This window comes from Jaculus jaculus, chromosome 6, assembly GCF_020740685.1.
Source record: "Jaculus jaculus isolate mJacJac1 chromosome 6, mJacJac1.mat.Y.cur, whole genome shotgun sequence".
NCBI lineage: Eukaryota > Metazoa > Chordata > Mammalia > Rodentia > Dipodidae > Jaculus > Jaculus jaculus.
Genome location: NC_059107.1, coordinates 34747388 through 34769415, shown reverse-complemented (window position 1 = coordinate 34769415; position 22028 = coordinate 34747388). Strand labels below are relative to the sequence as shown.

The window sequence follows — 22028 nt, the reverse complement described above, 5'->3', positions numbered from 1 at the left end:
CAACCAACTATCTAGTGGAGGTTTAAATGAAAAAATGGCCCATGTAGATGACTCGTGTGTTTGAATACTTAATTCCCAGTTAGTGACACCGTTTGGGAAGTCTGTGGAACCTGCAGGAGGCGAAGCCTTGCTGAAGGCCTGGAGGTTTTATAACCTAGCCCCATTTCCTGTTCTTTCTGTTTACTTCCCCCTTCTGATATACTCATGTGACACCAGGTTTCCTGCTCCTGCCAAGCTTTCCCTGCCACCACAGAATCACCCCTCTAAACTGCAAGCTGATACAAACTCTTCTCTTCCTTAAGCTGCTACTGGTCTGGCATTTTGTCCAAGCAATGAGAAAATAACTGATACCTACGTCTGCACACGCATAGGCACACATGGACACATGAGCCTGCACACGTGTACCCACACACATGCATACCCTCAGAAATGGTAAATTAAAGGATTCCATGTGCTTTTGTGGAAAAGAAAATGAATAACTAGAAGTAAGGTAAAATATGTATTCAATAAAGAACCTGGTGTCCATTTTTTGGGGGGGGGTTGTTGTTTTTTTGTTTTTTGTTTTGTTTTTGTTTTTCAAGGTAGGGTCTCACTGTAGCCCAGGCTGACCTGGAATTCACTATGGAATCTCAGGATGGCCTCAAACTCACAGCAATCCTCCTACCTCTGCCTCCTGAGTGCTGGGATTAAAGGCGTGCACCACCACGCCTGGCCCTGGTGTCCATTTTGACAGGGAAGTAAAATAAGCTCCTGAACTATGTATCAAACAAGCACGAAGCAAAGAGAAGCAGAATATTCCTTTTGGGGTTTGTCACCTACGGGCTGGGAGGGGTTGTCTCAGCATACTCTCCTCCATGGCAGCACGGTTCTATACCTTTGCACATATATATTTAATGGCTGACATTTCCCTTTCTAAGACTATGGTCCTTCATTTGTTACTCTCTGACATACTTAATGGAGGTGGACAGGGAGAGGAGAAAGGAGGAAGTCCCAAGCACCTCTCTACACAGGACGCAGATTACACAGCTCATGTAAGAAATTATTACAAGACTTGCCCCACCTGACACCAGCAACCCCAAGGTCCGCCTGCTTAGTTCTTCCTGTCACCTGAGGGCTCATTGCTCTCAGTGCTGATGTACAGAGAGTGGTACCTGCTCTCCTCAGGCTCGGGTCGTTCATGTGGGTACTGCTGGCACTTTAGGTGGCACTTTCCTGAGCACTAGTAAAATGTAGCAGCCCTGGCCCCTACCAGCTATTTCATCTGTGACAAGCAAAAATGTATTTAAGTGTGGTAGCTATCTTCTCATTGCTAGGACAAAACACTGGATCACTTCTCCTCATTGGTGGGAGGAAATAGTCTCAGAGTTAGCCTGCCAAGGGGAAAGCTGAGCTATAGAACACCCCAATGTCCACCCCCAGCAACACACCTTCTCTAGCAAGGCTCCACATCTCAAAGGCCCAACAAGTTTCCAAAATTACCACCAGCTAAGGACCAAGTATTCAAATTACAGGAGCCCATGAGGGACATTTCATCCAGACCACCACATTTATGTTCCCTTGGACAACACTGATGCTGATTGAGAACCATTGTAAATTGACGTGAGACAATGAAACTGAGAGGTTTCCTACAAAGCTTTGGAGAACTCTACAGATTGTACTGAAATGTGACAAGTTTCGGAATCAATTTGTTCTGATGGAACTGAAGCTACCTGCTGATGGTTCCCTCTTCCACAATGTGAATGTGCCTATAGCAAGTATTTTCATGAACATAAACCTTTTATCTTTATATTCACTTTTATTAACATTTTGTTGAATTTACTTTTGAAGTAAGCTCAACAGCCTGGCCTTTTTATGAGAGAGAGAAAGAACAAAAGAGAGAGAGAGAGAGAAAGGGCACACCAGGGCCTGTAACCATTGCAATCGAATTCCAGATGAGTACACCACCTGTGTACAAGTATAACCCTGCAGACCTGCATCACCTTGTGCATCTGGCTTACATGGGACCTGAAGAGTAGAACATGGGTTCTTAGGCTTTGCAGGCAAGGCCTTAACTGCTAAGCCATTTCTCCAGCCCTTTCTTAATATTTTTAAGGCATGATGATAATTCTATAGCTAGTCAAGGCTGGAACTCACCATGTAGCCCAGGCTGGCCTCAAACTCATACCAAGCCTCCTGCTTTAGCCTTTGAAGTACTGGAATTACACAGGCATGAGCCACCACTCTGGTTTGTAGCTTCTTTTGTTGCTTGAGATACACAGAGTTCCCCTTCATTGGTCTTTGAACAATTGGTGCTGTTAATTATTTTTATCTGAGCTTTTCATCCTTATGAGGCTTTCTTTCACTGATGTGTACTATGAGGTGGCACCTTACCTTTTGGTAATTTTTTTTCTTTTAAAGTAACAAGTGTAATGATGTCATTAGTTGAATACTTCTATTATGATGTTCCTTAATGCATTCATCAAGCTACTGGTTCAACAGAGTCCTGTACCCTATTTCAGGGCTCTTTGTAAAAAATCATGTAACATTCTCATGTATTTTTTTTTCAATTATCAGAGCAGAGAAGCTCCTCACTTACTGTTTGTTCATAGATAGATATAGCTAGGTGTCGGGAATCATCTAGCTCAACATATCCTGTCCCAATTTTCTTTTTTAAAACTTTTTTATTATTTATAATTTTTTAGAGAGAGGGAGAAAGAATAGATGCACCAGGGCCTTCAGCTGCTATGAACGAACTCCAGAAGTGTGTGCCCCCTTGTGTACATGTGTGACATTGCACATTTGTGTTCACTGTGCGTCTGGCTATGTGGGACCTAGAGATTTGAACATGTGTTCTTAGGCTTTTCAAGCAAGCCCCTTAATTGCTAATCCATCTCTCCAGCCCTCTACTTTCCTTTAAAAAAAAGAGATTATTTGCAAGCAGAGAGAGAGAGAGAGAGAGAGAGAGAGAGAGAGAGAGGAGTATGGATGCTCCAGGGCCTTTCCCATCACAAACAAACTTCAGACACTTATGCCACTTTATAATTCTGGCTTTATGTGGGTACTGGGGAATTGAACCTGGGCCATAAGGCTTTTCAAGCTAGCACCTTTAAACCACTGAGCCTTCTCTCTAGTCCTCATCCTAGTTTTCTTTGGTGGCTATTTAAATCATGAGAGTGTCAGTGTGGGTCTCTTAACTCATTGGTCACTGGAAGAGTCACTGAGAGCAAGTATTTATGAAACTCCTGCCATGTCAACCAATTGTCAATGGAGGGACAGAACTGCAATTCCATCCATGACCTCTGAAACGCTGTGGACTGGCAGGTAAATGGGTGTCAAAAAAACCTGCCAGCACTGCTTCCTGTGTCCCCTCTGGGGCTGCTATGGCTCAGAAAAGCAGTGTCAGCCACAGCCCCTTGACATGAGCCATCACACCAACAAGGGAGGAGAGCTTTCCCAGCATGCCAGGGGCCTCAGGTACTCACCATTTGGCAGGAATCAGCGCAGCTTCCAGAACACCAGGCAGGCTTAACTGAGCGCACAGGCTTGTTCTTGGGGCCAAGCCTCTCTCATCCTTGGTCTCCCTGCTCATACTTGTCCCGGGTTTTCCACTGGACCTCCTCCAAGCCAGCCTCACATTGCTGTCAATGTGCAGCCTTAACTAGATTGGGTTTTTCTTGTTTTCTTCAAATAGAGCAAGTGGTTTAAGTGCATGGCAAATGTTGGGGGGCCTGAGCCATCTTTTCTTGAAGTTGTTCTTTACTCTATGGTATGGAGTTGGGCTTCTTTGTAGACAACTAGAGAAACCTATCCAAACCCTGTACCCAAAACTATGCAAGAAGTCAGTGACCACTTGTTGTATGGCTTCAGCAGCAGTTGCTGTCAAGCTGACCCACGTCTGACTTTCCAGTTTTGTCAGTGGTTTTCTGCTTTTGGTACAGCCTATTTCCAACAATTTCTAGGTCTGTTTATTTGGGAACTTCTGTTTGAATTTGAGCTTACAAATAGGGAACCCGGGGAAATAGATCAGTGGGTGAAACGCTTCCTGAGAAGATGGCTCAGTGGGAGAAATGCTTCCTGGGAAGATGGCTCAGTGGGTGAAGAACTTGAATCCCCAGCAGCCTCGTCAAATGCAGGGTATGGTGATGTGGTCCCAGCGCTGGGGAGGCACAGACAGGAGCCCCCCCCCCATACACACAGGGCTTGCTGCTAACTCATCTAGCCACACAGGTGAGCTTCCAACTCAGTGAGAGACCTTGCCTCAAAAATATAAGGTATAGCACAATTTTGGAATACACCTGATATTGATATCTGGCCTACAAGTGTACAAAGCCATTGCTCATTATTTCTCTCTCTCTCATACACAGACACACACACACATACGTATGCACATCATACATGCACTGACACCACATACATATAAACATGCAAAAATAAATTAAAGCCAGACATGGTGGCACATGCCTTTAATCTCCGCCCTGAGGAGGCAGAGTTAGGAAGATTGTGGTGAGGTTGATGCCACCCTGAGACTACATAGTGGATTCCAGGTCATCCTGGGCTAGAGCAAAACCCTATCTCAAACAAAACAAAACAAAATTTTAATTAACAATGAACTTACAAAAATGTCTATTTTGGGCTGGAGAGATGGCTTAGTGGTTAAATGCTTGCCTGTGAAGCCTAAGGACCCCGGTTCGAGGCTCGCTTCCCCAGGTCCCACGTTAGCCAGATGCACAAGGGGGCGCACGCGTCTGGAGTTCGTTTGCAGAGGCTGGAAGCCCTGGCGCGCCCATTCTCTCTCTCTCCCCCTATCTGTCTTTCTCTCTGTGTCTGTCGCTCTCAAATAAATAAATAAATTTTTTTTTAAAAATGTCTATTTTATTTTTTACTTGTAAAGAATTTCAAACGATATATCAGACAACATTTTTCTAGGAATTTCTTTTGTTCAAATTTTTTATGATTTGCCAAATGTATGTGTGCCTATGCACATGCGCAATGGGGTCTCTTGCCACTGCTGACAAATTAATTCCCCGTTTGGCTTTACTTGGCTGGCTGGGGAATTGCACCTGGGATTGCTGAGCCATCACTCAAGCCCTCATCCCAGGAGTTTCTGCCTGTGCTGCAGCTCAAGGTATGAGAGACCTTGACTAGTGTGCACAGCAGTGTGAGACGGGAACACCACTTTTGCCACACCTGCCTGGGTGCTGCTGCAGAGCTCTCAAGGAAAGTGGCACAGCTTGCATGTGATTGTCACGTTTACAGATGTCTAGGGGTAGGAATGCACAGGGTTTGTGGGTGGTCTGATTTTGTAGTGAAAGTGGCCTTCTTCCAGAGGGGCATTTCACAACCTCATTTTCTGACTCCATCTGCACAAGGGCCTCTCCCAACTAACAAAACTGACCTGTCTGTTTTGCATCATTTCAATGAGAATATCCCTCAGACTCCCGAGTTAGGCGTCTAAAACATGGGATGCTTTCTTTTCCTGTCACTCAGTGCTGTTTGCTTTCACTTTACAACCGCCTGCCATGAGGTCACTATCAAGCGCTTACGTGCCACAGCCCCTTGAAGTGGTCCCCTGACTTGATGTGTCATCAACCAATCTGGGCCCTTCTTTCCCATGTTTCCCCTGATTCCAGGAAAACAGATGCCATCTGTGGCCCAGAAACAAAGCCTGTCACCTCATGAAGATTTGTATGCAGAAAAGCATGCCCTCTGTCGATTATTATGTGTATATGTGAACACAGCAAACCCTACTTTCCATCTGTGTGGCGGTCTAACAAGGAATGCGGAGCGCTTGGCCTCCTAAGCATGTCTTCTGATTCCTAGTCTGCTGTCACAGACAGGACAGACTGTGGGGATGGGCCCCAAGTGTGAACATGAACATAAATACCAGCGCTGTGAATGTCTGTACCCTTGAAAGCGCTCTGCTCTCTAAGCAGCAGGTGGATTTCTCTTCCCTCCACTAAGACAATGATCAGCCTGCATGATCCTCTCCACAGCTATGTAAGCTACCTTTTGGTGAGAAGTAGAAAAATGAGGCTTTCAAAAGTCACTTTTACCCAAAGAGACGTGATTTAGCACTAGCCTAATTCAGCACGGGGTGGGGGGGGCGGGGGGGAGGGGCGGGAGGGGCTTCCTATTTTGTAGAAGTCACCTCCAGGTAGCCTTGGCCTTTGTGTGCCCTGACAACGTTCCCCAAGACCTTTGCTGCATACACAGTAATGATGGTCAGATAAGTGAGTGATTTCCCTCAAGCCCTTGGGGGGGTTTTTACATCATTCTTCAGGATTACACAAGCAAAATGAGCTAAATAAAAAATGATGTGTGCTGACTCTGTCAGGAAATGAGCTTGTCAAGATTCTAATATCCCTCGAGATAGAAAATTGGATTACTGAGTCTTAGCTACACACACATTCCATTCTGGGTGCTAAGCCCAGGTATATTGACACAGAAAGTCCCTCTTTTTTTGATAGATTTTAGCGATCGGAGGGTCTTTCTCCTCTCACTGTTTTGAGTAGTTAAAATCAGGATCCAGGAGATTTTGCTTAGTTGGGTAGATCTGAGACCACATTTACGGTAAGACTCCAACTTGTGAGGCGCTCACGGCCTCACTTGTAAACAAGCAAGGGTCTATTTGTGAAACTGAGTGTGTGTAGGTCACACTCCTACTTGGCACCAGGTGGACAGTGAAGAAAGGGTCAAGAAGGAGGTAATGTGAGAGCCATTGCTTGTGACCTGTGCTGGTTCCGTCCTATCAGGCCATGGCTGTTGCAGCCCCCTGCTGATCATCTGGGAACAACGGTCTTGCTGAGATGCTAGCCATGCAGACTCTCAACGTTGGTATAGTTCTGAGCAATAACACCTTCCGTCTTGTTGGTAGTAGCCACACTTTAAGGGGTGAGGCAGGGAGAGTTTTTCATACTTCACAAACATTCTAACTACCATCTGGCTATTCCATGTTAAAGAGGCCTATGAATAATGCATGTTTGACTTAAAATCTGAAGGTATTTGCAAGGGCTACAGAGAAGGGGGAAAGGTCATTTATTTCACAGGTGTTATTAGAAGCCAATGACTACATACAGTGGTTGGTATTTGGATGGTGGATAGATTATAGAGGTGAATAATGTTCTCTTGGACACATTTTTTGAACTCTGTTCCTCAAGGCTGCAAGATATTAACGATGGCCTACTCAGAAGTGTGTCTACGATTGCATAAATTAGAAAATCTCTACACAGATTTAAATACAGTGTCTCTAACAACAGACTGCAGTGCAAGTTATCAAAGCAAGATGGAAGCTGTGCCAAGTGGATTTCACCATGAAGTCCTCTTCTGGAAATATCCACACATGTTGAGGCTCTTTGAGATGCTCTTCTTGTAACAAATAGCCTGCTGTTTTTGTCTGACCCTCAAAGTAGTTAAGACTAAAAGCCATATATATATATATATATATATATATATATATATATATATATATTTAGCTGGGCATGGTAGCGTACACCTTTAATATTTCACTTTTATTTATTTATTTGACAGAGAAAGAGGGAGAAAGACAGACAGACAGAATGGGCGAACCAGGGCTTCCAGCCACTGCAAATGAACTCCAGATGTGTGTGTTCCCTTGTGCATCTGGCTAATGTGGGTCCTGGGGAATCCAACCTGGGTCCTTTGGCTTTGCAGGCAAACACCTTAACTGCTAAGCCATTCCTCCAGCGTAAAAGCCATATTTTTTAAAAGATCACAAAGTGATGAAAAAGAGTTTCCTAAAGGTTGAAACTTCAAAACATCAATAGATGATCAATAGAACAAAAGAAGGAAAAGCAATATGCATATGTGGCAGTCACCTTCTCCTTGCAGGGACAAAACAGCCAACTAGGAACAACTGGTAGGAGGAAGGGGTTTCTTTTGGCTTTTGGGTTTGAGGGGAAGTTTCATCATGGCATAGGGGGCAGTGGCTGGGCATCACATCTTGCCTCAGCAGGTGAAAAGTAGCAGCAAGTGAGCTAGCTAGTACTGGTAAGCCCGGCTAATAAACTGCAAGGTCCTTAACCAGTGACATACCTCCTCCACCTCCCAAAGGCTCCCCCAGCTGAGCACTGAGTGGGAGGCTTTATCATGAACACATCAGGTGGTTGGAAGACAATCTGCATTCAGGCTACCACACCATGCTCCTCACATGTAAGAGACCTGTTGTTAACCTGAAATTGTACACCTCCTCACTTTTCTTCCCATCACTATCTCACACACATTCACATTAACTGTTTCATATGACATGTGGGAAAACCATAGATACTTTTATAATCTACTGTTCCCACTTAATTTATTATAAACACTTCCCATGCCATAATATCCTTTGCCATTATAACAGTTACCTTCTCATAGCTGGGACATACCCTGAGAGTTTATGGGAGGAAAGGGTTTATTTCAGCTTACAGACTCCAGGGGAAGATCCATCATTGTGGGTAGAGCATAGCAGACTAGGTAGCCAGATCGTTACATCTCATCACAGCAGCAGAAAGGAAGTAGTCTGAGTGTCCAGTGAGCAGGACTAATAAACCTCAAAGTCCACCTTTAGTGACACACCTCCTCCAGCAAAGCTCCACCTCTCTGAGACTCCGTAACCTTCCCAGGTGGCCACCAGCTGGGGACCAAGTATTCATAACATATTAGCACATAAGGACATTTCACACTCAAACCACCAGTCATACTTATTTAATGGCCCCTTCCTATGTCATAATACCCTTTTATCTCATACTTTTTAATGGCCCCTTCACGTTCCAACACAGCTGCAAACCCTCTGGGCCTGTCCAACTGCAGCCCACAGGCCACCAACCTAAGATAGCTAGCAACATGGCCAAACGTTAAACTGTAAACTTACTGAAGACTGAGATACTCTGTGATTTTTTTTTTTAATTTTTTGGTAACTCAATTACATGGTTGTCAAGCATGACCTGATGCTGTGTCACAAAGTCAAAAGTTTGGGCATATCATAAGTCCCTAATGTCACACATTTGTTTCTGGGTGATGATTGCTTTTCCAATGACAAGCATTGCCATTGTTTGTAAGAATGCACTTAAACATTTGCTTATTTGACTTTAGTTTTGTATAAAATCTACTGAAGGGTTGTAATTTTGAGGTTTGTATATCTCCTAGATTAACTGCTATATAGCCTGTTTGGCTTTGTTCTTGCTGCAAACCTGATCTGCCACTTAATAACTTGCTGAATCTTCAACTGTCAGTCTCCATAGCTATAAAATGGGAATAACAACAGTGCTTGCCTCATTGCATCCCTCTTAGCATTAGTGAGACTTTCACTTGGTTGTGTGTGTGTGCACATGTGTACTCATTGTGTATTCTGATGCATGGGAGGATGAGAATGAGAGAGGGAAAGTACTGTGTACCAAGACCAACATGACTTCCGCGTGCCCCGAAGGCTTCTTTCTCCCCAGTGCTCCCTTATTTTTTGGCAATGGTGGGCCCCTTCTCAAATGATGAAATTGCAGGACACAGCAGGACTGATATGGCTGTGGCCCAGTCCTGAATGTGATGCCCAGGTCTGCCCGCCTTAACCCCTTGACTTAGACATGTTACATAACATCCTCTGGTCCAATGCCTGGAGCTGAGATATTAAAGTTCCACCTGAGAGAAAACCGGTGTGGTGACTCAGTGAGGTCATATCGCTATGTCTAGTGCCTGTCACATAATAAACACTCAGAAGCAGCCAGGTGGTGGTGGGGGGGGGAGTCACTTAACCTCCCTCAACCTCATGTCCACATCTTTAAGAACGAAATCGTAATAAGGACTCCAAAGGCTTTCAATCACTATGATTAGGTGGGGTGAATTGGCATGGTTCTTGGATTTAGGGGTTTCACACAGGCAGCTCTGGAGGCGTCTTAGGGCTTGTGGTGTTGAAGAATGTGACAAGCTGGATTGCACTGGTGCCAAGTGGACACCTGGAGTTGGCAGTTTGCACCCTGCCAATGAGCCAGCTCCTTAGGTGCAGTGTTAATGAACCACCTGTCCTGTAGCCTGTGGATACGAAGTCACTCACACCGGCCCTCGCATCTGACCTGCATAGGAATGATAAACTCTATAACATTGGCTTGTAAAGGTGGCCCTTAAAGAAGCGATACTTTTTATTACATGTTTTAAAGTTTTATTTACTGGGTGTGTGTGGTGGGGGTGCTGGGGCTATATGACATGGTGTGTGTGGGTCAGAGGACAACTTTCCTGTGTGGTAGGGGGCGGTATGACATGGTGTGTGTACATACGTGTATACGTACATACAACTTTTGTGTTGCCTTGAGGCCAGATCTCTCATTACTCACAGCCCCATTGATGAGCTTCAGAGAAATTCTCCTGTCTCCTCCTCCCTTCTTCCTGTAGGTTCACTAGAATTGCAGAAGCCTGCCATAGGCCCAGGCTCTTCTGTAAGATCTGGGGATCCGAAGTTAGGTCCTCAGAGTTGTGTGATGGGCTCTTTATCCACTGAGCCATCTCCCCAGCGCCCCTGTCACATTTTCAGTGTAATTTATTGCTGATGAGAAATGAGAAGGACTAAGGCAGCAGGTCTGGTGGAGAATGGAGACAGGGCACGGTAGGTTGCAAAGATGCTTAAAACTATACCAATGCTTGTGGTGCTTAGGGAAGGCCTGGAATTTTCTCTCTAGGTGCAAGGAGAAAAACAGGTGCGAGAAAACTGTGTGAAGTGTGAGGAGTCACAGTGGAATTGAGTCTGAAATGTACTCCCACCATGAATTCAACCTCCAGACGCTTTATAAGCTATAATTCCTAGGAGTCATGATACCATAATAGCCACTTAAAATTAGACTTGTTCAAATTCTTGTTTATGTCCAAGCTTCACACTTATAAACTTATTTTCATTCAAATCGGAGCTCATCCGTTCCTACAAAGCAATCATTTTATATCCCTTTCAGAATGACTCTGTATAGTTCTAAAGTTGTCTTGGAAGAAGACACCTTTGTTTTCTTCAATGCTCTGAAGTGTGAGGTCTACATAATTTGCTAAATGCATCGTGTTTACATATGCATAAGCCAGTTATCTCCAAATCACCATCTCTTGCCGGCACTACTGGCTGGATGCGTAAACAAAATGAAGCTTAATTTTCTATAAGCAGCCTGCCATGGTTTCCAAATAAGCTTGCAAAGACACAAACAAACTAAATTACAGAGTGGTAACTACACAGACAGGGATGAGAAGCCAGGGCCGAAACGAGCCAGGTGTGTGAACTAGGTATGCCATCATGCAGTTGCTGTGTACAGACAAACAGAATGACCCTGCAGGGATTGCCCACGCTGCTGCCAGCCTGGGGCTGAGATCTTGTGTGTTAGCAGTGGGCCCTGATAGCCGTATTTTACTTCCAGATGTCCTGTTAGTTCCTTTGCTCGAGCTTGGGGAGGACCGTGTATCTGTGCTCAGGGGATTACCAAGGAGCAGGGTCTCCTTTTCCTAAGTAGTTCCGAGTGGACAGAACAAACCATAGACTTTAACTCTTTGGCTGTAGGTTCAAATGTCAGCATTGATGTGCCTGCCAAGAAAGGGGTGTAGGCTGGTAGGAGTAAGCTTTAGGCTTTAGTAAAGACAACAGTGCTACCCCCCCAGGGCATTCAAAGTCTTGGCTCAGACCAGTATCTTCGTGTAATAAGTCTCTCTCTCCTAATTCCTGTCCCTGCGAAATCCATTCTCTGTTTGGCTGGAAGACAGTTCCTGTAACTTCAGCCCTCTCCCTCATCCTCAAAGGAGCAGGCTGGCTGCTTTGTGCTTCTCTCAGTTCTGCATGCAAGTCTTAGTGCTTCTGTGGCCATGGGAACATTGTTTGCAGTTCATTCAAGGTGATCATATTTGTGGTGGTTTGAATGAAACAGCTTCCATAGCCTTGTGTGTTCTGAACATTTGGTCTCCAGCTGGTGGCGATTTGGGAAAGTTGCGGAGCCTTTGAGAGGTGGACACTTGTTTGAGGAGGTGTGAGTGGGGGCAGACCTTGATGTTTATGAGAACAACCTACTGAGCTTCAGAGATTCCACACTCTGGCTGCTGCCTTCCAGCTGACATGGCCAGATGTGATGCCCAGCCTTTGCTCTGCTATACTTTCCCTGCCAAGGTGAAACTTTCCCTGGAGACTGTTAGCTGAAATAAACCCTTTCCTCCCTTCAGCTGCTGGGGTGTTTCGTCTGAGTAGGTAAATGCTACAATATTATTTCCACGGTGCCTTCTGCAAGCCTGTCAATGCTTGCCATTTGATCAGGCACTGTGTCCAGACCTCGAGGTAAGTCAGGTGTGACAACTGTAGCATCCTTGCTGTTTTGATTTCTGAGTCCAGAAGGGACAGCAGGCTGTGATGTAGCACAAAAGGGTGGGCAAGTATGTATTGGGTCCAGGAGCTGCCCACAAGGTGTCTTCCAGGATGGGTATTGAGAGGAGACTGCTCAGATGAATGTAGTCTGATCTGAACCCTGGCTCTCTGTGTAGGAGCATTGTGGAAGAGATAAGTCTAAGTCCCTGGTTAAAATTTCCCCAAGTCAGTATCTGGGAAAGTGTTCTTTTACAATCAGGTGAGGGAAGACTGAACACCAGGCAAGGGCCATGTCTTAATCACCTCCGAATCCCCTTGAATGTCTGGCTCAGGGAGTGCTGGAATTGAATGCAGACTTGCCTCAGGGTTGAGGGCAAAATTGAGGACAGAGCTCAGACTGTGTTGATTGAAAAATTCTGCATTTAGGGCTGGTGAGTGGCTTAGTGGTTAGAGAGTTTGCCTGCAAAGCCAAAGGACCCTGGTTGGATTCCCCAGGACCCACATAATCCAGATGTACAAGGTGGCACATGCATGTGAGGTTTGTTCGCAGTGGCTGGAGGCCCTGGTGCTCCCATTCTCTCTCTCTCTCCCTCCCCTTCTTTCTCTCAAGTAAATAAATAAAAATCTAAAAAAATTTAAATTCTGCATTTACGGTTTATTTTTCCCCTTTGGGTTCAAAAGAAAAACGTTAGCATGTGGCATGAGAATGGATGGATAGGTGCAAAGTGTCCTGAGTAGCAGTGTACAAACCCTGATGATCATACCTCGGCTTTCTCCCATGTCTGACATGTTGTCTGACGCTACATTTGTTCACTTATTCACTCACTCGTTCCACACACCCCAGCTAGCCATCTGTGCTGCTTCAGCTCCTGAGTTCCGCTCGGAGGAGACACCCAAGTGAGTGTGACATGTAGTGCTTCCATGCAGGGAGCAGGAGGTTATGAGAGAGACTAACAAGGAAACAGACTTCATGTGTTTCTTTTGTATATCTATTTGTGTATGCATGTGTGTGTGTGCGGGGGGGGGAGAGGGGGGAAGGGAGGTACCACGGTCTGTCCCCACTGCAAACAAATGCCCACCCAGCTTAACATGGGTACTGGGGAACTGAACCCGGATCATCAGGCTTTGCAAGCAATCCTTTTTAACCATTAAGCCACCTCTCCCTCACTGTTGAAAGTCAATCAAAGGAATGCAGAGGTTCTCCTAGTGGCCTAACAGCTCCTTCTCCACACTGTACTATTAACTCCTACAGACCCTTGAATAGGCTCTTGATGCATTTAGAAACACATACAAATAGCATCTCATCAGCACAGTAACATGACACACACTGCACTTGACTCTTAGCTTGAACAATCCTGTGTGTTATCAAGATTCTCTCCCTTTTGTCCCCACCTCTCTCTGAGCTCGAACTCAGGGCCTAACATATGTTAGCCAAGTGATATACCGCTGAGCTATATCTTGAGCCCTTTTATTTTTATTTTGAAACACCTTTTTTCCTAAGTTACCCAGACTGCTTTTCTTTGTCCGTTGTTTGAGGTAGGCTCTAGGCTGACCTGGAATTCACTATGTAGTCTCAGGGTGGCCTTGAACTCACAGTGGTCCTCCTACCTCTGCTTCCCAAGTGCTGGGATTAAAGGTGTGTGCCACCATGCCTGGCCAGACTTTTTAAAAAATTTTTATTGACAATCTCCATACATACACACAATGTAATCTGATCATAATCCCCTCCCACATCCTTCTTTGTTCCTCCCTTTTCTGTATCCGCCCCCACTGAACCTTTTCTTTTTTTTTTTTTTTTTTTTGTAACTAGTCTCTTCTATTTTGATGTCATCATTTCAACTTTGCTAATATTTTATTCAGGTCTTGTGTTTGGTAGTGTTAGCTGCTGTGAGGTCGTGAATGCAATGACCAAATTTTGTATAGAAGAAAGCACCCCTCCCAACCCTTGGCTGTTTCATTCTTTTACTGCCTCTTACACAGTGATTCTTGAGCCTTGGAGGGTGTGATAGAGATGTCTCATTTAATGATGACATGACACTCTACTGTCACTTCTCAGCACATTTTATATTTGTATTTATTTGTTTGAGAGAGAGAGAAAGAGAAGGAGAAAGAATGGGCACACCAGGGTTTCTAGCCACTGCGAATGAACTCCAGACGCATACACCACCATGTGCCTCTGGCTTACGTGGGTGCTGGGGAACTGGTCATGGGGCTTTGCAGGCAAGTGACTTAACCACTAAGTTATCTCTCCAGCCTGAGTTTTGAGTCTCCCCAGGAGTCACTGCCATCTGAAAAAAAGAAGCTTCTCTCACCAAAAGTGAGAGTAGCATTCACAGATGGGCATAAACCCAACTATTTACAGGGCGATTTGGTAAGCATAATATACATTTAGCCAAACAATAGTAGTTTTCCCACAGGACTTAGGCCTTCCCAAGTCATAGGCTTCTGACTATGTTTTCAGTACCAGGCATGAGGTCTCTCCCATGGAGCAGCCTCAAATCCAATCAGAGAGCAGTTCCCAGGCTGGTCTTGAACTTAACTATATGGCCAAGGCTGGTCATAATCATGCGATTCTCTTGTCTCACCTCAGGCTCCTGAGTACCTGGGATTATAGGTATGTACCGCCAGGCTCACAGTCTGGCCATCACTTTAAACAGTAATAAACTTAACATATGATTTTTCTTTCCCATCACCTCCTTTCCTTTTCTTTTGCTCCTTGCATGTGCATTTCTCCCGCTTGGGTTTCTTTGTCTATAAAGTATGTACAATCTTGTATTCTTGATTTTCTGTCCTTTAATGATTTCACCTGAGCCTCAGCTATTAGATATATAACGCAATCCACAAATTGATCCCCCTTGTTCTTCCCCCTCTTTTTTTGTTGTTTCAGCACTGAATTTTTAGAGTGTATCCCACTTGCATTCTTGCCGCAATCTTCCCCTTTGTCCCTTTGCAAGGAACTTCATTTCACCACATCCTTACATTGGCTGCAGTGAGTTATGCAGTGACTCTTTTGAAGGGCTCATGGTGACAACAGTCCCCAGGTTACTGCATTTCAAACTGGGCTTTTGCTTTGTTTGTTCAGGTGGATGTAACATCCTTGGTTCATGCTTCTTTTCCAGAGTAACTTGTCGATAGCTCTGCTTGCTGTCCCCTCTGGTTTTGAATCCGGAGGTGGTGAGATCTGAGCACAGCTTTGTTCTTTTCTCTCACGCAAGTTCCTGGGATATGTCTTTTTCGAGCATATTGACATTTCTTTCTTTTGAAAATCCAGTAATTTGATTAGGACGGATCTTGGCATTGACCATTATAAGTCCATTTCCCTTGCTTACACTGTGCCTTTTCAGCATGCAAAATCAACTCATCTTGATTTCAAGAATGGCTTAGAGGATGATATCTGTAGCAGTTACCTTCTTGTCGCTGGGATAAAACACTCATCCAAAATCAACTTATGGAAGGAGAGGGTCTATGGTGGCTTACAAGCTTGAAAGAAAGCTTCATCACGGCCCAACAGAGCAGAGGCTGAATGTCACATCTTGCCAATGCAGATGGCAGAAAACAGCAAGACAGTGAACTGGCTCTGGCAAGGGGGAGCTGGGCTATAACACCCCAAGTCCAGCCTCAAGCAACATACCTCCTTCCAGCCCTTCCAGCAAGTCTCCACCTTCCAGATTGCCACCAGCTGGGTATTTGATATGAGGCTTAATCACAAACCCATGAGGCTATGGGTGACATTTCACACTGACAGTGTCACAGGAATCTGAAGCTATCCTATTCCACTGTTTACACTTGATTCCTCAGGGGTGACAGTTATGCATAGGCAGTATTTCCTCAGCATCTTCTCCTGAGCTCTCACAAGCTCCCGGGCCTGCTGTGTTGCCTGCTTCCTTTTTCTGTGCTCCCTCCTCTCATTCTCATAGCCTTCCCTCTGGTTTTGGGGGTCTGTTCACCCTGACACTTCTTCTCCTCTTCTGCCTTGCCACTTGTCTCTCTCTGTTTTTATCCAAGCTCCTTTATTTATTTATTTTTTTCTTTTATCAAGGTGATGGACTCATTTGAATTTATTTTGTTTTGTGTGATCCACGTTTTCCTGTTTTTCTATTTTCTACTCAGTGTTCTTTTCTTTTCCAAAATTATTTCTCTTTATTAAATTTTTAAAAGTAATAAATTACTTTTTAATTTTAAAAGTAATTTTTATACCTTCGTTTTAAAGCTTACAAAGTCCTCTCCCACCACCCCTCCTTCATCCCCTCTCCCACCTCACTCCACTGCACCCCTCTTCATTCCAAATATTCCTTCTTCCATTGTGATGTCTTTTACTACCCTCTTTCATCATCCATTACAACCTGTTGATGGACCCAATGTTGTGCAGGTAATTACAGCTGCTATGAGGTCATGAATAGAACAACCACTTTGCATCTGGAGGACAGAATTCCAAAGCCCTCTTCCCCATCTTTGGCTCTTACATTCTTTTTGCCATCTTTTCTTAAGTAGTCTCTGAACCTTCATAGAGAACTGTGATAGATATGTCTTATTTAGTGATGATCACTATCTCCTCTCTCAGCACTTTGAGGACTCTTGAACTTCCAAGCAGCCATCTGAAAAGAAAAGCTCCTCTAAACAAACGTGAGAGTAGAACTAATACATGGGCATAAATGTAAATATTTAGAGGCCCATTTGGTGGGCATAACATATCCATTTAGCCAGACAACAGTAGTAGCTTCCCCCCCCCCACCCTCATTGCTTATGACCTCCCCAGCCATAGGCTTTGAACTATGTTTTCAGTATCAGGCATGGAGTGGGCCTCAAGTCTAATCTGAGAGTTGCTGGTTGTCCCCATAACAGGCAGGCCACTATTGTACTGGTGAGCATATCTTGCCTTGCTGGCCAGCTGTATAGGTTGCAGGTTTCACTGCTGGTTAAGACTGGTGATGACTTAAATAAACTTTTAAAAGCACAAAAGCAAAACAGTGTCATAAGTTTTACTGCTCTGCATTATTGAAGAGAAACTTGTGGCTGGAAAGCAAGGGACCGGGCTACCTGCAGACTTCATGGCCCAAAGGTACCCAGCTTCATTTGCTTACCAGCGACAACTGGCTTCTAGTGAAATGGCTTCTGTGTAATCCCATCATCTCTGTGTCTGTGAAGTGAACCAGGCACAGGAGGCCTCTCCCCTCACTGCGCTGTTATCTTGGTACAACCAAGATGAATCTGGCAGCCTCCCACTTGAGCACAGAAAGAACTATTTTGCAGGCGTTTCTGAGCTCTATGCAACAAGTCCTTTTTCTTCTTAAGCAATCTGTTTAATCTTTGCCTTTCCTCAGACCCTTTCCTTCTGCTGAGGAAAAACCTTTGGTTTGTTGCTTTAGGGAGGAGCCCCTTGCCTCTTGGAAACAGATTTGTGTTGTTCTTGTTAGCTAGTGTTTTTACTGGCCCGCCTTCATTTCCATCTGGGTGGGTTTTCAATACTTTACAAGGCTAGGGATTCATATTCTCCCTTTCCCCACCCTTCCATTCTAGTTTCAGTCAAAGTGAAGTATACAGGCTTTTATTTTTATTTATACTGTTTATTATCTATTTATTCAGGAGAGGCAGACAGATGTCGCTAGCTATGTCCTGCTACCTCGTTTGATACTGAATCCACAGACAGGCAATTGTGATTAAATATAGCAGTTTTCCTAGAAACATGAATGACAGTGGCTAGTATTCTATTCCTGTGTTGGTTACATGGTCCTTTCTGTATCTAGAGGAGGTCCCTGGAGGTTTGGCCATCGGCTGGCTCTCATGCCAAGTCACTGTCTCCATTCATGCCCCAAGGGGAGTACAGAAGAGAGAGTTGAGTTGTGTGGCCTGAAGGGTAAGAGGACTAGTGAGTGCCACACTTAGCCTGGCAGCATCTCCATAGCCTGTAGTCCCTTTAATGGTCATGGGCGGTGCTTCCTTGGATGCGCCTTATGTCATCCCACTCCCTCACCCCTTTATCCACCAGACACATGGAGAGTGGGCGTGCCAGGCTGCACACAGCCCAATCCTGGCTCCAGTCTCTACCCTCTTACCAGAATCCCAGGAGATGCTACTACTGGACCTTGATCACAGAACTGCATGGTATTATTGCCCAGCCTATTAGCCTGTATAAGGTCCACACTAGGCCCGAGCCAGGGAAAGACCTGGGAGAGGTAAAAGAAGCACAGGGCTCTTAATTTGGCCTACCTAACTCCTAATTCCTCATTGGATCTTTGAATCCAAGTGTCCAGTGTCCTTCTCCCATCCTCACCCCCTAAATTAAAGAGCCATTCATAGGTTCCAGGCTTCCTCTTATAGTCAGTATGAGAGCTCAGATCTAAGGCTGCCCCAGGTGGCCTTCCTCCAATCCCTTGTAGCTTTCTGCCTCCACTAAATAGTCTAGTACAGTTCTATCACCTATTTATGTACATGCATGTGTTATAGCTTTAGGCACTGAAAACAAGCTAACACTACATTTAGTAAAATCTAGATTGAAGGGCTAAATTGGAGTAGGTTAAACTGGGTCTTAGAAATAGAGATCTTTTTTAGCATTTCTTATTGAGAGTTTTATTACATGAACATACTTTAATTTGATCATATTACCTACCTATTTCCTCTTTTGTCCCTCCTCCCCCTCCTCTACTCCACTGAGATCCCTCTTTTCTCCAAGTACCCTTTCTTCTATTTTGATGCCTCATTGTTTTTGTCCCCCTCTGTCCTCTATGTCAAAATGTTGATGGGCCCAAAACAATGCATGTCCTGTAGGGGTCATGAAAACCACTGTGGGGTCATAAGAACGAGGACTTGTTTTACATTGCCTTCAAAACATATTTCTGTCACTAAAATGACATTCAGCTTTAGAGTTGGCATCTGTCCTAGAAAAAAAAATCAGTGCTATGTCCTAAGTCACATCTTAGGACAGATAGGTGCATATGTAATGCATAGTAACAGACTGCCTTAAGTAGACAGCCATGCCTATGCTTTTGATACACATTTATGATTTGCAAATAGATTGAACCATACTAAGGTCTGTGTACTTTTTCTGAGTAGAGCAAATCTTAAGTGGAAAACATCTTTGGTCATCATTTTTTTTTTTTTTCAAATGGCTTCCTCAGTGTTTCTAAGTCTGCCAGCAGTGAGGTCTCCCTTTCCAACTTCTCCCTGCATGACAGCCTCCTCCTGGAAGCCCTCCCTGACGGCAAGTGGCTCCTTGAGCACATATATTAATATAGGTAAAGTGACGCCAGACAACAGCTCTGCCATTCCGCAGTGTTGCGCCCAGACATCGCCTGCCGCCCCCTCGCCACGTGCACCCCTACCCAGAGCTCTGCCACTCTCTGAAGTCCAGGCTGAGCCCATTCATACCCTATCTTGGGGCACCTGCCATTGCTTGTTTTAAATGACAATAACAGCTATTATTTCTCAAGCTTAGTCTTTATTAGCTGCAGGCCCAAGACAGTTGGTCGGCCATGAATCTTCAGTAAAACTCTGGCCATAATTCTGTGTTTTATAGTCACTGCTAATCTATGACAGGTCTCCTAGGCAAGCCCCAACCCACTGACTAGGAAATACATTTCAAGCCATAACTGGCATTTCTAACCAATATTTTGCATATTCAGGTTTTTTGTTTTTTGCCCTGGAGTGTGAAAAAGGCTGTGGATTTTATCAGAATGTTTGAAGGCTTATTTTATTTGGGTATCCTTTCTGCTAGACTATTCAAGGAGAAAAATAAGTGTTACTCTACTAATGCACATTTACAAATGTTGTGTGAGTTCTAAATGTATTTCTTTTTCCACTTGAAGGATTATCAGTAGGATCAAGGGGAACATCAAGTCTCCTTAAATCAGGTTACCAAGAATAGTTTAAATGGCTTTAATAGGGAAATTTATCCATCTTTGCTTGCAGGTTGTTCCATTAATTAGTTTAACTCGTCTTCTTCCAAGTTTAATGTCGGTATTTTAAGCTCTTCCAAAGACTGCTTTTTAAGAAGGATTTTTATTAGCAAGCTCCAAAATAACAGGGCCTTAATTCTTTCCTTGTGCCTGTTTTTACTTGAAATGATACCTTCTCCATGGATAAGAGAACGTGCATATATACTGATGTTTTAGGCACTGAAGAGTAAAAACTGAAATTATATATTGTAATACAATTTAATTTACACAGGCATAACCTGTCCTGCCAAGTTAAGCCCCAGTTAGAAGGTGGGGTTTAAAAGCTCTTCCTGGGGCTGGAGATATGGCTTAGCAGTTAAGTGCTTGCCTGTGAAACCTAAGGACCCTGGTTCGAGGCTTGATTCCCCAGGACCCACGTTAGCCAGATGCACAAGGGGGCGCATGTGTCTGGAGTTCCTTTGCAGTGGCTGGAGGCCCTGGCGCGCCCATTCTCTCTCTCTCTCTCTCTCTATCTCTAATAAATAAACAAAAAAATTTTTTTAAAGCTCTTCCTGGAGCCCCCGTTGGGATTTCTCTCATTGCAATTCCATGTGTCTAGAAGCTCTAACATTAGCCCCTCAAGTGTGAGTGCTCCCCACTCCTGGCTCCTCCCTACTCCTGGCCCCTGAGGTTGTTTGGCACAGCAGGCGGCAGGGTGTTAGCTATTGTTGGTGTGGAGGGCTTAAGTGTCAGCTTTAGGTGAGATTGACACTGCACGTGCACTGGTCGCCTTTGCGGGGACAAAACACACAAACCAGAAGCGGCTCGCGGGACCACAGGGCTTCTTTTGGCTCGTGGTTTCCAGGAGAAGTTTTGTCATGGCAGGGGAAGCACGGGCAGAGCAGACAGCAGCACATCACATCATCTTGGTGGAAGTAATCTGAAAAGTGAACTAATGAACACCCAGTAGGACTGGACTACTAAACGTCAGGGTCCAGCCCTGCGACACACCTCCTCCACAAAGGCTCCACCTCCCAAAGGCTCCACCAGCTAGGAATCCAGGATGAGTCTTGATCGTAAACACAGGAAGGCAATGGGGGACGTTGCGCATTCTAACCACCACATACTGTCACCGTCCTCATTTACAGGAGAGAAAGCAGGGGTACAGAGAAGGGTTTAGAACAACACCCAGTTCACTGAGAGCTGGCTGGCAGACTCAGAAGCCCAAACCCTACGCTCATCATTCTGTGCCAGAGGGGCAGAGATGCAGGTGCCTTTGGGAACCTGAATTGTGGGACAGGAGCTGCTGAACTGCCAGCTAACAGCCCCGGGGCATGAATTTCAGCATTCTGTATTCATTCACCATGGTAGGACCTGGGAGAGATTAGTGAACTTTTTTCCCCTGAAATGTAACAGAGGAGAATCATGTCATTTCATGTGCAAATACCATATGATCTGTAGGTCTTGGTTTCAAAATGTTTCGATTTGATCAGCCACCATGCCTCCGTCGTGCACAAACACAGTCACAGGCAATAGATGCTGAGTGTGGACTAGGTAGCAGACATGGTGTGGTTGGTGCACGGGGACATCCTACTTGAAGCCTTCCCTAATCTTGCCCAGCTAGGCCTGCTGCTGCTGTCATTGTGCACTTGAGGAAAACTGACTGAAAGCTCTTTGACCACAGATGCCGCTGGAATCTCTGGTCAACGTTGTCTGTCACCTCTCCTGTCCTCCCCTTGAAAGCACAGTCTCTCCAGTCATTGCTGCTTGTGCTATCCGAGCAGTTTCAGGCCTCATTTATGCACCAGTTTATCAGAGCACATGTTCCTCAGGGAAGCTTAGACCCACTGCTTACTTCTGTCCTCTTTCAAGCT

At 44.8% G+C, this 22028-nt stretch overlaps 1 protein-coding gene across 3 annotated transcripts in view; it reads left to right on the top strand.

The window, feature by feature from the left end:
• Positions 1-22028, top strand: part of Spock1 (SPARC (osteonectin), cwcv and kazal like domains proteoglycan 1) — a 534501-nt gene that overhangs the window by 482697 nt on the left and 29776 nt on the right. The gene's annotated exons all lie outside the window — the stretch shown is intronic.